Source organism: Pinus tabuliformis, chromosome J (genome assembly GCF_031772625.1).
Source record: "Pinus tabuliformis cultivar Carrire ecotype Pingquan chromosome J, CPIR1, whole genome shotgun sequence".
In the NCBI taxonomy this organism is placed as follows: Eukaryota; Viridiplantae; Streptophyta; class Pinopsida; order Pinales; family Pinaceae; genus Pinus; species Pinus tabuliformis.
The window spans coordinates 310473862-310488709 of NC_142295.1; the positions used below are offsets into that span (position 1 = coordinate 310473862).

At 31.7% G+C, this 14848-nt stretch overlaps 1 pseudogene; it reads right to left on the reverse strand.

Moving 5' to 3' along the window:
• LOC149226976 (protein RRC1-like) overlaps nucleotides 1-14127 on the reverse strand; it is a 98365-nt pseudogene extending 84238 nt beyond the window's left edge.
• Nucleotides 14128-14848: the final 721 nt, after the last annotated feature.

Genomic DNA, 14848 nt, shown 5'->3' on the forward strand with positions numbered 1-14848 from the left:
AGAATAACATGCTTAAGACAAGGTTGGGCAATCATTCCTTGAGCACAAAATTTGTATATGTTGGAAAAATAGTTGTCCAGCCCTTATTTTGAGTCATCTTGAATAGGAATAATATGATTGAAGGGTCGGATGATCCTTCCCCTACCTTCCTTTTGTTATCAGCCTACTTTATTTCCTAGGGTTAGTATTTTTGAGTCACTACACCATTGACACTTTACCTTGGCTTTGAATACTCTTTTCCCTAGTATTTATCCCCAACCACGGGCAAAGCAACTTAGGAGTTTGGTTGGAACCTTCCAAAAACACACAGGACAAGTCTTCCTTGCTGTTATAACTGAGATTCACTAGGTTTGTGCTTGTGGTTGGGGAACTTATCCTAGATGATTACGTTTCTAAGAGATCAGTTCGACTCATCACCTTATCTCATATATTCAAGCTAGCTAGGGCACATTATTGAGAAGCTTATTCAACTTATCTTCATTTTAGGAGTTTTCATTTATCCTCCAGGAAGTCTTCTTCAACCTATTTATACTATGTTATCATAGATGGTCGTGCAAGTCAAAATCTGAAAGCTATGGTCAAACAATTTGAGCTATAGAGAATCATATATTTCTATCGTGATTCAGTTTTTAAGAGCTACATGTTGCCTTGAGTCCTTGTTCATCATAGTTGGGAGGCTTTGTCTAAATTAGGAGAGGAACACCAAAATTGAAGGTATTGATCTACATTTGATTTATGGTTAATAAATATTCATGTTCCCTTCCTTTACACTAGTGGTTGTAGTAATTTATATTCATGTGTTTCTTGATGTTTTGAGCTAATGTCTTCTGCAAAATACTATTTATCATCTTTGTTTATTTGTGCTTATATGTAGGCTTGGGATCGATAGTGGAGGAGAGATATCTCCTGGTTTGAGCGAGAGAATTTTGCATTAGACCCAAAACCCTTCACCAACCTTTGAGGAGGGTAGGTATTAGTTAAAACCTTGTAACATTAGGAACTGCATGAATGTTTTCTTGCATGATCATTTGATTGGGGGATTTTTGTTGTCTTGATTTAGCCATCCTTTTTTTTGTCTAGTGATTGTCATAGGACATAGGATTACGAAACAATGGCTCCTTGTCTGTAGAATTTACTGCAACACCTTTAATAAGAATGCTACTGTGGAGGATGAGTCCACTAACCCTTCTCTGGGGTCTTTCTTAAAGGGGATATTATACTTGGTAAAGGGTAGATTTGTTCTTTGCCAAGACCCAGTTCAATGAGAATACTAATGTGGAGGAAGGGTCAACTAAACCTTCCTTTGGATCCCTCTTGGTAGGAATATTGATCATGAGGAAGGGTTAATTAACCCTTTCTTAAGCCCCCTTTACCAAAAATAATTTTTCTATAGGAACGATTGGTTGACACTTGCTTAAATTTACCAACGATGAGAATTTATATTGGAGGAAGTGTTGGTAAAACCTTCATCCATTAATATATTGAACTATTAATATTTGTTAATGACATGGCCATCATATAATGATGGTTAAATTTCCTTCTAGGTTTTTGTTAATAGTATGAATCTTCCTTGTTAAGTGGTGACATCACTATGGCATCAACAACCTCACATTGAATGCACTAAGCTAGGACAAAAGTAAGTTTCTTTAAATACATGGTACTCATTGACCATTGGTTTATTCTTCTCACATTAGATTAATATAGAAGGATGAGAAAATTAATATAAAACACTCTAGCTTTATTTTTTTATAAAGTTTCATTTTCTCTACCATTATCACAAAAAAATTGGTATGCTACTCCCTACAATAAACTACTCACGAATTATAATAACATAGTCATGACTTTTAAGAAATAGGAAAACCCCATTTCATTTTTGTTATTATTCATTATAGTAATTATATATACTCCTTTTACAATCAATTTGTAATGGAAGGGAGTCAGGTAGGCCTATGCCATTGTTCCAAACCTCTTCTAAATAAAATTAGCTTAATTTATCATAAATGCTTTGTTAATCATTTATATTTCTGTACTGTTAAATTTATTATTATCATATTGAAATTATTAGGCTGGACATTGTTAACTCCACGAATGACCCATTTCCATTAAGAAAGAATATTGATATATATATTGAGAGAGAGACTTTTGAAATTCATATTCCAGTGTCTCTTCACCTTCTCATTTTCTTTACAATATTTTCTTAATCCCTAAATATTAGTTTTCAACATTTCCCCCCATTAATTTGAAGGGATGTTGGTGAGTCTAAGCATCATTCTGAATCTTTCAAACATTTCTCTTGTAAACACTTTGGTGAAGATGTATGCAATCTGCTCATTTTTGGAACAATGGCATAGGTGAATAGTCTTGGACTCAACATGATGTTGAATCAAATGATACTTTGTGTTGATATGCTTCGTTCGATCATGGAACTTTGGATTCTTGGCCAATTTTATTGGAGAAGTATTATTAACCAAAAGAGAAGTAGAATGCACTTATTTCACTTGAAAATCATCTATAATTTTCCTAAGCCACACAATTTCATTTGTTTCTTCTCCAACTACCACATATTCGTCATCTATTGTGGAATATGCTAGAAATGATTGTTTGTATGACCACTAGGAGACAAATCCTAATCCAATAATCATAACATAACATGAAGTAGATACTCCATTTTATTTTTCTCCATCAAAATTTGAATAAAAGTATCCAATAAATCTAAAGCCATTCATCTATGTATACTTGACTCCAAAATCCTGAGTTCCCTTCAAGTACCATAGAACTCTTTTTGTAGCAGACCAATGACCCTCTCAAGGTTTTTGCATAAACTTGGAGAGGATTCCAGCAGCAAATGAAATTTTTGGTCTGGTAGTATTTAGGTAGTTCAAACTTCCTACGAGGTGTCTATACCTTGTTGCATCCTAAAATTTATTTCCTTTTGTCGATGTGAACCAAGGAAAACAAGTTTCTTCGCAACTTTGGAGCTAGAGAACATGATCTAGAAGAAAGTCCGGGAGAGCAAACAGTTTGAGCCTGATGGTGCCAAGTTTGGATGGCTTGAGTTTTGACTTGTCTGCAAAGTAGACTACTCCATCTACGTTATCACTGAATTCTTCAAATAAATATCTTTGAAAGGTCATGTGGCATGTTTCTCATGAGTCAAGAAACCATGCATCTCTCTAGGAAGCAAGTAAAGCATTAAACAAGTCTTCAATTAATCCAATATTACAATGTGCCACAATATAATGAGAAAATTCGAGTTCTTTACCTTTCCCTAGATCTGGTGATTTTCCTTTCTCTTCATTCCTTTCTTATCTAATTTTGTCCCAGAGAGCTTAGATTTGGAAGCATCATGTCCATTTCTGTTGCACTATATACAATGAAGATCATGTCTTCCTCCTTGGTAATGTCTGCCCCCTGCTTCTATCATTCTTCTTTCCACGTCCTCTTCTGCCACCTCTTCCTCTGGAATAATTATGTGTATGGTTCTTCTCTTTCTATACGAGGCACACAACTTCTTTAGAAGACTCAGTAGTTGTCTTATTCTTCCCAAAATTTCTCTCTTTCAATAAACTTCTCTACAGGAGAGTCAAAGGAAATCTCCTTAGTTTTTCCACTCACTTGTAATGACTTAAGATAAATAGAATGTGTGGGATATAGTGCCTTAACAAAATCTATGAGAGGAACATCTATTTTAACTCTGGTAGCTTCTATATCATGCATAATAGATCTAGTTTCAGAGACTAGAGCAAGGGGATCATCATCTTTTAATTCTAGATTGAGTAATTTGATCACTAATTGGACTACTTCAACCTTAGATTGTGAGCCATATCCGTCTTTTACCTTCTTTAAAGCTTCAAAGGAATTTGTAAATGGTGAAATGTGATGACTCAACTCTTCATTGACTGATGTTGTAATTAAGGGATAGGCCTTGTTGTTCTTGTTTTCCCATAAGACAAGCTTTTTGTCAAGTGTGAGTTTCTCAAGTGGATTTCCAACTTCTACTTAGATACTCCTTTCCACAATTCTTTGAAAGCGAGATTGGGTTTTATCTTTTTAGACCATTCGTGATAGTTCTCTTTACCAAAGAAAACTTCTCCAACTATCGAGGCGAGGGAATACGTTATATATAAACATATCATCCAAAAGCAAACAAAAGCAAACTTGGTGTTTGGCCATATAATACCAAAACATATTCGTGATAATTCTCTTTACCAAAGAAAACTTCTCCAACTATCGAGGCCAGTGAATACATTATATATAAACATATCATACAAAAGCAAACTCGGTGTTTGGCCAGCATATAATACCAAAACATACCACAAAATTATGCATGGAAAGTTCAATTTCCTTCGACCAATGTACAACCAATATATACAGCACATTTCAATGCACTCACAAGATTTTAATTAATGTACAACCGATATATATCAGCACATTTCAATGCACTCACAAGATTTTAATTATTGCAAAGTGAGGAGACACCAAGACATGACAGTCAACAAAATTTAACGCATCGAGAGTTTAACACATAACTACCAAGTTCGCTCAAATTGGAGTAAAAAATATGAAAATTCGACCATTAGATTATTCGATGTGGTTTATATGGTAAGTAGCTAATTGTCTGCATGAAAGGAAATCAGGTTTGCACTATAAGGTATATCCACACGGATTTGTTAATTGTTAATGTTCACATGAATGCGTAGAGTGGTGTCCTCTAAACCCAAAATTAACTATAACTATAGAGGAAAATTCGTACTTTTCAATTTCATTGTTTCGTTTAAGGGTTTAGAAAGTTGAAAATCGGGAACAAAAAGAAAAGAAATTATTTGGCCTATGAAGTTAGTGAATTTTATCTATAACTGAATTTTAAAATGTGTTTATATAAAGAGAAATTTTATATAAATTTTTATTTGGAATAATATTTACTTTCCTATATGAGTAAGATTATATACCTAAGATTAGGTTATTGATGGTTAGAATTTTGTTTAGAATCTGTTAAATATGATCAGCACTATTTATATAACTGTGTTTCCCACGATCTAAAAACCAGCCAACAACAACACGATGTTCATATGTCTCGATCTCAGTAAGACTTTGCCTCTGGATTGGGAAAGCTCCGCAACGTGGGTCGTGTTGACCCAACAGTGCTGACAACCAACAATTTGAAGTAGCAAACGTAGACTGATAGAGTTAAGCTCTGTAAAATCTGAGCAGACAATGGAGTTGAAGAATCCTCCGTGGGACCTGCGCAGAGCCACATAAAGGAACTGTGATTCGGTATTGGAGTGCCTTCGACTTGTGCCGTTGACTGAACGATGTATTTGTAGAGGAGTCTGCTGTGCGCACGCTTATGCCATAAGTGGGACACCATTAATGTTGGAGAGCCATAGACTTGGAGAGATTTTCCATGAAAAGAAAAGATCGTGTATTGGATTAAAGGGTTGTGTGATCTGCAAGTCATCGTTTGTGGCAGAGCAACACTCCTTAGTTTCAGGTTGAATGAGCCCTACAAATTCGATGCCACAATACTATCCGTTACACTTTATGTTATGAGATCCTTTATGTTATGATATCCTTGAGTGTAGAAATGCCACTTGTACAATTTATTTGATGGTTAGATATAGTGTAATATTGAGATTGTTTTTAGGGAGATTGATAAGCTTTAATTATATAAAGTTCATCAAAGATGGTTAGAGATTATTATGTTTTAAATGAATTGAATGGGAAACTAGTATATTGTGGTGGTGAAAAGAAAATTTTTTGGGAGACTTCAGAGTGGGGATAAGTGTTGAGAAAGACCAAACAGACTTGACATGTGAATTGTATTTGTTATTTTTGTATTAATCTTTGTAATGATGTAATGCAAGCATTAAGGGGAGACTTGGAATAATGCTTACATTAGTATATAGGTAGGATTGTGTTGTTGGTTGTTAGAGTTTTGTTGAGAGATTTTCTCAAGAATATTCTCCTCTTGTTTGAAATCTGTTGGAACTCATGAGCACTATTTATGTGACTTATAATTTGGCTTTGTGAGTAATATACGAATTGATTTGATGAACCAGTCCACAATGTTTGTTTTCCAATTTCTTTGTTTTTTAATATTTAATTTTTAAAGACCTAGTCTAACTTATAGACAAAATATCATTTTTCACAGGAATTCACTAAAATTAATCAAATACAATTTCAAGATTACTTCTGGTTCAAAATACATTTTTGAATGCACAAATGGATTAAGCATGGACCACTCTAATTATGCAGATTAAACAATTTAAACTCAAATTTTTAAAAATCTTTGTTTTGATTAAAATTAACGAGATTATGAAAAAGGCCATTTCATGATTAAACCATTTTTAAATACATATTATTTACTTAATGAATTTAGAAAGATTTTAAAATTAGGGATGAATTTTATATTGAAGTTTTGAGTTTTGAAAATAAAAAAAATTATGGAGGAAAGTGAATTTTTTTAACTGTAATTTTAAAATTGTTTATATTAGTCAAAACTAATAGAAATTATTTAAATTTCAAAATCAATAAAAAAGAAAATAAGCAAGGAGCAAAAACCCTTGCGGTTATAAAAAGAAAATTGTATACTTCTAAATATTTAAGATATATATTACTAAATATTTTCCCAATTAAATTTTTTTCATATAAATTTTTTCTTATTACGCCGTAAGGCGTTCCCTCTGAAATCGACTCTCCTCTTGTCTTACGTGTCTTACCATGATCCATCTGATCTTATGTTAGACGATTAAACTGTTTTCCACCGTTAATCAAAAATATTGTTATATTAAAAATAACAGTCGAAAATTCATCCTTTTCTTGGGGCAGCGAATGGGCAGCGAATGATCCTTTTCTTGGAGGGGCTTGACAGTTGGCCGTGAGGTGAGGTTGATCGATATTTATCCCGGAGTTGCAATGGCGGAGGATCGAGAATGTGCACTTCGTGAGGTGGAGGACCAAAAGTCTGCACTTAGTCATCGTCTGCAGAATCGCTTGGATTAACTCCATGCACACCAAAAGAAGCATCGTGATGAAACTTCCGCCATCGAGACGCAAATAATTGATCTGGAGACGACATTCCTCGATGGAACTCAAATTTCACGAAGGGGATCAGTTTGGCCCATCGGTCGTGAAAGAATGTTTTCGGCGTCTTCTCTCACATCTCCTATTTCTCAAGTTGGTGGGTGTCAAAAACTTCCCGTAGTCATTGAGGAGGAGGAAATAGGGCAAAAGGCGACTGCAACGTCTGCGCAAGGGCAATCACCAGGAACAACGATGAAAGGCCAGTCCCCAGTGAGTAAGCGAAATAAAACTACGAAAGTCCAGTCATCAGCTAGTAGGCAGAAGAAATAAGAAAATATTGAACGTATGAATGTGTCATTAGGTTTTTAATATTTGATTTTTTTCAAAGATGATATTAGCTACTATTGGTTACAATGCGCACCCACAGCTTTTAGCGTTCATATTAAATTTTCTACTGGAGAGGTGAGTAAGTCCTATCAGAGCTAATCGCAAACATATATTGTTTGAGCTTTAGCTGAGTATATATGTAGTTTATCCTGATAATGTGAAGAAGAGAGATAAATTCCTTGTCTGTTAAGTACTTTGCATGAGAATTGAAGAGTCGCTCATTTGGATTTGGATTTGGAAGTGTTACAGGGCTCATGTAAATACAAATTAAGTTTCTGAATTATATTCTTCCCAAATTACGACATCTTTTTTTGTAGCTGTTTGGTTTTGGATTTGACACTGCGGTGCAATGTAGTGGTGCATTGCTTTCATGTGGTTAAATTAGCAAGGGTTGATTTTCTTCGGATGTGAAACAATTGTATTATTGCGAAATGAGTTTATTTAAAAACAGTAAGGAGTTTGCGTAAAAAAATTTATGAGCATGCGTTTTTTTAAATATATTTAAATTGATGTTAAGTATGATTAAATATTGTTAAAATCAGTGTCATGGTAGAGGAGCATGTATTGTTAATAGAGAACAATTTTGCCTCATGGTAGAGGAGCATGTAACGTAAGAGGTCACCGTAATAGCGCAAGACCATCGTCCTCTAGGGTCTAGGTCACTTCACAAAACTAATTCCCTGTTTATTTGAACAATACTCCTCCAACAATTCAACCAGACATTGAATATTGTGAGAGGGAGGCACTGGATCATATTAAATGAAGAAGTTTTGGAGCAGGTTTGTAATTGGATTTTGGATACAGACACTAGGAGGACAAGGAACACCAATTATATGTAGACAATAAACATTTACTAATAATTAAAGACAACTATAGAAAATATGGTCAAAATATTTGAGGAATAGTAAGAAGTTATTCTCTAGGTGGATGAGAAACCGATAAAGAAACTAGATATCAAGATAAAAGGTTGACCAACAAACTGAAAAATTTGGAGTTCATACGAAAGACACCAACACACCTATTATCATCAAGGTGAATTTCCCCAATGAATAGTTTTCATTATGAGATGTTCCGTTATAATTCTTGTAATTTTTTGAGAAATAAGATGGAAAGAAAATACTCCCTAATGAGCGAATAAAACATAGTATACTAGGTAATCATTATATTAGTTCGAGGCTTTTTATGTGCTCAAAAACAATTATACTATGTTATTAGTGTGGTTTTCAATAGTAAATCAATATCCATAAAAAGGTGTTCCTCAAAATATTAGAGGAATAACAAAGGTGGATGAGAAACCAATTAAGAAGCTACATATCAATATGCAAACTCAAAAATATGGAGTTCATAAGAAAGACACCAACACTCCTATTATCATCAAGCTAGCTGAATTCTCCCAATAAATAGTTTTCATTATAAAATGTTCTGTTATCATTCTTTGTAATTTTTTGAGAAATAAAATTGATAGAAAATACCTTCGAATGAGAAAATAAAACATAGTATATTAAGTAATTATATTAGTTAGTATATTAAGTAATTATATTAGTTTTAGGCTCTTTATTTGGTCAAAAACAATTATACTATATTATTAGTGTGGTTTTCTATAGAAAACCAATATACATAGAGGATCCATCTAATATTATTCCTTTTTATTTTAGAATAATGTAATATAACTAGAAATATTTTATGATAATGTAATATAACATACTCACTTAAATTTAGAAATTTGATTTCAAATTTTTTAGAAAAAAAATTGATAGAAAATACTCTTTAATAAACAAATAAAATATAAGTAATCATTATATTAGTTTTAGGCTCTTTATTTGGTCAAAACAATTATACTATGTTATTAGTTTGGTTTCCTATAATAAACCAAACCAATATACATAGAAGATCCATTTAATGCTATTCCTTTTTATTTTATGATAATGTAATATAACAAAGAATATTTTATGATAATGTAATATAACAAAGAATATTTTATGATAATGTAATATAGCACGTTCATTTGGGTTAAAAAAAAATAAATTTAATAATTATAGGTATTATTTATTGTTTATTTAATTTTAACTATTATTTATCATTTTTATCAAAAATATATTTTAAAATGTCTTTATTATTTCTATTAATAAATAATATTATTAATAAATGTGAGTAAATATGAGTATTTCAAATATTTTAGTAAATATTTAAAAATATTGGTTATTTTTTTAAATATTTTTTTATAATCTTATATTAATAAAACATTTCTTTATTTTTTTTTGAAATGTAGATAATCTAAAAAAAAGTTACTAAATTGAGTTTGTTGTCTTCCCTACCTAGTTTCAAGTCATATACGCTGATATGTTTATGTTCTCTAATAGAGTAACTATGTTGCACTCTTAAGTGAGTCTATACTTGGGTATATTATCGACTTTCTTCCCAAGGTAGTCCCAAATGCCCAAAAAAATTAGTCAATTGGGGTTATCTTGGGTGGTTTGGTGAAATGGATTCCTAGGTTCAATTCCATGCTACTCACTACTAGTGACATGATGAGCTATAATGCCTCACTCAAGCCTCCACCCATGTTCAAATACTTGCTAATGAAACGATGAACTATAATGTCTCACTCTAGCCCTCCACCTAGGTTCAGATCCTGCTAATGACATGATCAGCTATAATGCCTCACTCTAGCCCTCCACCTAGGTTCAGATCCCTGCTAATAACACGATGAGCTATAATACCTTGATAAACATTATTGTAGCTTTGTAAACTTTTAAGTATAGTTGTGGGTTAATGAAACAACTATATTTTCTTATCTAAACTGTTATTATCAGAAAAAAGTTAAAAAAAATACAGTTTTTTTTGTTTAACCTTATTGTTAATTCATTATTATTTTTTCTTTCTTTACCTTCATTATATAACTAAAACATAAAAACCATTTTTAAATTGAAAGTTATATAACTAAAACATAAAAACCATTTTTAAATTGAAAGTTACATAACTAAAACATAAAAGGTGTAAGACAAGTAAATTAAAGGACACTTAAACTAAGTTATTTGAATTGGTGGCTTTGATGGGAATGAGATACTTGTTCCTCCTATAATGATCGAATTGTTTCCCTCTCATAGACATATACACGGGCTACGGGCTATTGTTGCTTGAAAGAGAGGAAAGGTGGTTCTTGTTACTTCAAAGAAAGGAAAGGTGGTTCTATGATATAGTTCGTATTCTTTCCCAATTCATCTGAAGGCCCTTCCTCGTGAGCTGGTTTTGGTTACAGACCACAAGAGCTTGGTAGGAGCATGGGTGGTTTTATGATCTAAAATAACTATTTAATACATAAATATATTTTAAATAATAATAATTAAATATTTAAATATTAAAAATTTTAAATACATTAATATGATTATTAATTAATTTTAATATAAAATATAATCTAAAATATTAATTACGCCGTAAGGCGTTCCCTCTGAAATCGACTCTCCTCTTGTCTTACGTGTCTTACCATGATCCGTCCGATCTTATGTTAGACGATTAAACTGTTTTCCACCGTTAATCAAAAATATTGTTATAATTAAAAATAACAGTCGAAAATTCATCCTTTTCTTGGGGCAGCGAATGATCCTTTTCTTGGAGGGGCGAACCCTCTTGGAGCAGCGAATGATCCTTTTCTTGGAGCGGCGAACCCTCTTGGAGCAGCGAATGATTGAGAGAAGGTAGATGGCCATGGCTTGCCTCGCAGAATATCGTCCTCCTCTATCTTATCCATCCATGAAACCTCTTGTTGTTCCGTCCCTGTCTAGCAAGTTTCCTGGGTATCCCTGCCAAAGAGGCGTCCTCCTCTATCTTATCCATCCATGAAACCTCTTGTTGTTCCGTCCCTGTCTAGCAAGTTTCCTGGGTATCCCTGCCAAAGAGGATTTCCTGTCCAGGGAATGTCTCATTTGACATCTCCACCATGGTATTCCATTAGTTACGCTGGCATTTTCATGCCCTCATCTCATCTCGGTTCCCCATTTTCCCTTTTCGCATACAAAACAGAACACCCAATTCCATATTTGATTACGTTGTAACGAGTTTCTTTTTTGTGGCAAGATCCTTGGAGCTATGTAATTATTGACCTGCAATTCATTTGACAATCATCGACCTGCAGGACAATCATCGATGCGGTTGAATGACAGTAATGGCATAAAGGTAAAAGAAATCGTAAGCTCTCAGAATCAGTCACTGATCACGAAATGGTGAATTTATGAATTTTATGTCGCTAAGTTAGCCTAAATTTTTCTTTAGATCTGTTATTGCTAAAATAAAATCTTTGTTTTATGCTCTCAGCATCAATAACCGATCACGAAATGGTGAATTTAAGAATTTTATTTAGTTAAATTAGCCTATTTTTTCTTTAAATTTGTTCTTGCTAAAATAAAATATTTGTTTTAAGCCCTCAGCATGAGTGAACGATCAGAAAATGGTGAATTTATGAACTTTCTTTAACTAAATTAGCCTAAAATTTTCTTTAAATCCGTTTTTGCCAAAATAAAATGTATGCACGAAATTTTTTCTGTATAAATTTTTTCATTGTGTATGAAAGGCCTAGATTAATTTTGTACCTAGTAATATTGTAATTTATATAATGATGCTTAATTAACATTTATGATAAAGCATTAAAAATAAATTCATGAAGTTTTAAATAAAGAGTTTTTTGAATAAAGAGTGATTGTATACATTGTTAATCATTTAAGTTGTTAAATGATTAAATATAGTTAGTATGTGATTAAAAGTAGTGGAATTTCAAATCAAGCAATTTGCTTAATTATACAAGTAGTAAGAGACCTTCTCTACAAGATAGTCAACTGTAAGAATCCCACTTGGACATGCGAGAATATTTTTTACCTGGTATAACAGTTGCAACAGGACTTTCTCTATACAATAGTCAACTTTAAGAATCCCACTTGGACATGTGAGAATATCTTCTATGTGGTATAACAGTTGCAGTAGGACTTTCTCTATAGGATAGTCAACTTTAAGAATCCCACCTGGACATGTGAGAATATCTTCTAAGTGGTATAACAGTCATGTCTCGAGAGACTTTAGAGTTGCATCATCTCTCCATGATAACATTTAAATCAATCATTCTATTTATAAGACAACATTTATCTAGAACCCATGATAAAGAAAACCAAATCTCACACACCATTCACAATCTCCATAGCCACATTGCATCATTATATTTTTTAATATATAATTTTATGGTTTTAATTTATTAAACTTGTGATAATTTTAAAAAGGTGTAGTCTTCTTTTCTTTTTTCCCAAAGTCAAGTAATACAATATTTTGTGGGATTGATATTTCTTAAAATATAAAGTAATATGCCGAAAATTGTTATTATTATAATCATTGTTGTTATTATTATAATCATTGTAATTGTATCATGCTGGTTGACATTGTTATGGTCATCATCATCAACATTGTTATTGTCATCCCCAATATCATGGTTGTTGTTATCGTAGATATTTTCCCTCAAATTTAAAATAATTTAAATTGTTTGACTTGTAAAAGATAGACAAAGTGAGATACTTGCATATGGCTCTTTTGTTTTATTGTATTATATTTAGCATTAACAATTATTTTCACTCAAATTGAGCTATAGTTAGATTACATAACATATCACTTCTTTCTTCATCTATTCTCTTTTTCTATATGTGCTATTCTCTTTTTCCATGTGCTATCTACTTACGGCGTTTCCTTTGCAACTTTCGATACAAATGCTAGTTGAATTTCTATCCAAATTCAAATTTAAACTTGGTAACTATCATTCTAACACCATTCCCATTCCAGAAATGAATTGAATTGCTTTGAAAGAGACAATCGTATGGAGACCGAAATGAATTGTCAATATGGTGGCTGCATGCTGAAATAACCCAATGCATACATTCATACACTGCTACACCAGCTAGCTGCTTCATTCATACACTGCTACACCAGTTAGCTGCTTTAATCGACGCAGAGAAGGGACATTTCGACTTGTAACCAGTGCACATATAATCTCACTGTTACGGCCAAGGCAAAAGTCACTGTTACCATATGCTGCTTCAACGCAGAGCTCAAGACTGTTCAACGCATTCAACAGATAATTAACGTTCCAAATTATTTGAGGAAAGTAGAGGAGTTATTGAGTAGAGAAGATTAAATGGAATTTGTAGTTCTGATAACATGTCATGCCAAACTTTAACTCTATAAATGATGTATTTTTATTAGGAAAACTTATCAATGTAAATATTGAAAGACTCCTGGAATTCATATTCAGTATCTTTTCACTTTTTCATTTCCTTATTTATAATAATTACAATGTTTTCTTAATCCCTATAAATTAACTGTGAACCAAAAGCAATTAATTTTTATATATGTATTTTTATATATTAATTAAAAATTTAAATTTTTATTAAAAAAATTATTGATATATCTATTGAAAAATTCATATCTTTTTATTTTTTAATTTTTTCATTTACAATATTTTCCTAATCTCTATAAATTAAGTGTAAACTAAAATCAATTAATTTATATATATGTATTTCTATATATTAATTAAAAATTTAATTAAATTTATTAATTATGGTCTTACCTAAGATAAACCATAACCATATTACTTTATAGGTATGTATTTCTATATACCAATTAAAAATTTAATTAAATTTACTAATTATAGTCTTACCTGATATAAACCATTAAACCATTTTCCATTACCTATTACATGATGCTCCAGTAATAAATAGAGATGGAAGAAAAAATAGAAATAATCACCCATGGGCGTTCTTTTACTTCACACTGGTCACTGGTAAATTAATAGTAAAAGTAAAATGAGATATATATGTATTAACCTATAGTATAATTACAGGAAAAGTAAAATTATTTATATATATATATATATATATATATATTACATTTTTTTATCATAAGAAAATATAATATGAGAGGGCAAATTTTAGCTAGTCTCCATTTGTATAAATGAGAGTTGGTGAGAAGTATTTCCTAAGCATAGTATAAGAAAATGTTGAAAATGATTGTTTAATAAGTATGACATTAGTTTTGGTGGATAAATTTTAGAATCTAAAATTTTTTGTTATGAATTTTATAATACAATTTTAGCCATAGCTTTATCACGAGGTTTTATTGGGGAAATATCATACCATGTAGGTTCATATTGGAGGATATATATTAAGGAAAAAATGACAATATATTAGGAGATATATAGGGAGTAAAGGGTTTTTGTATTGAAAAATATAAAAAATTGAACTTAAAATTAATGAAAAAATATAAAAGGGTATAAAAAATGTTAATGAAAAAATAGATACCTACAATATCTAGTGAAAGCAGGGGTTTTTTAAATTGGAAAGTTGTATTGGGTTCATATTTGTAGGGGGTTAAATAATGTAATTTTTAGAGGGATTTTCCAATATGTAAT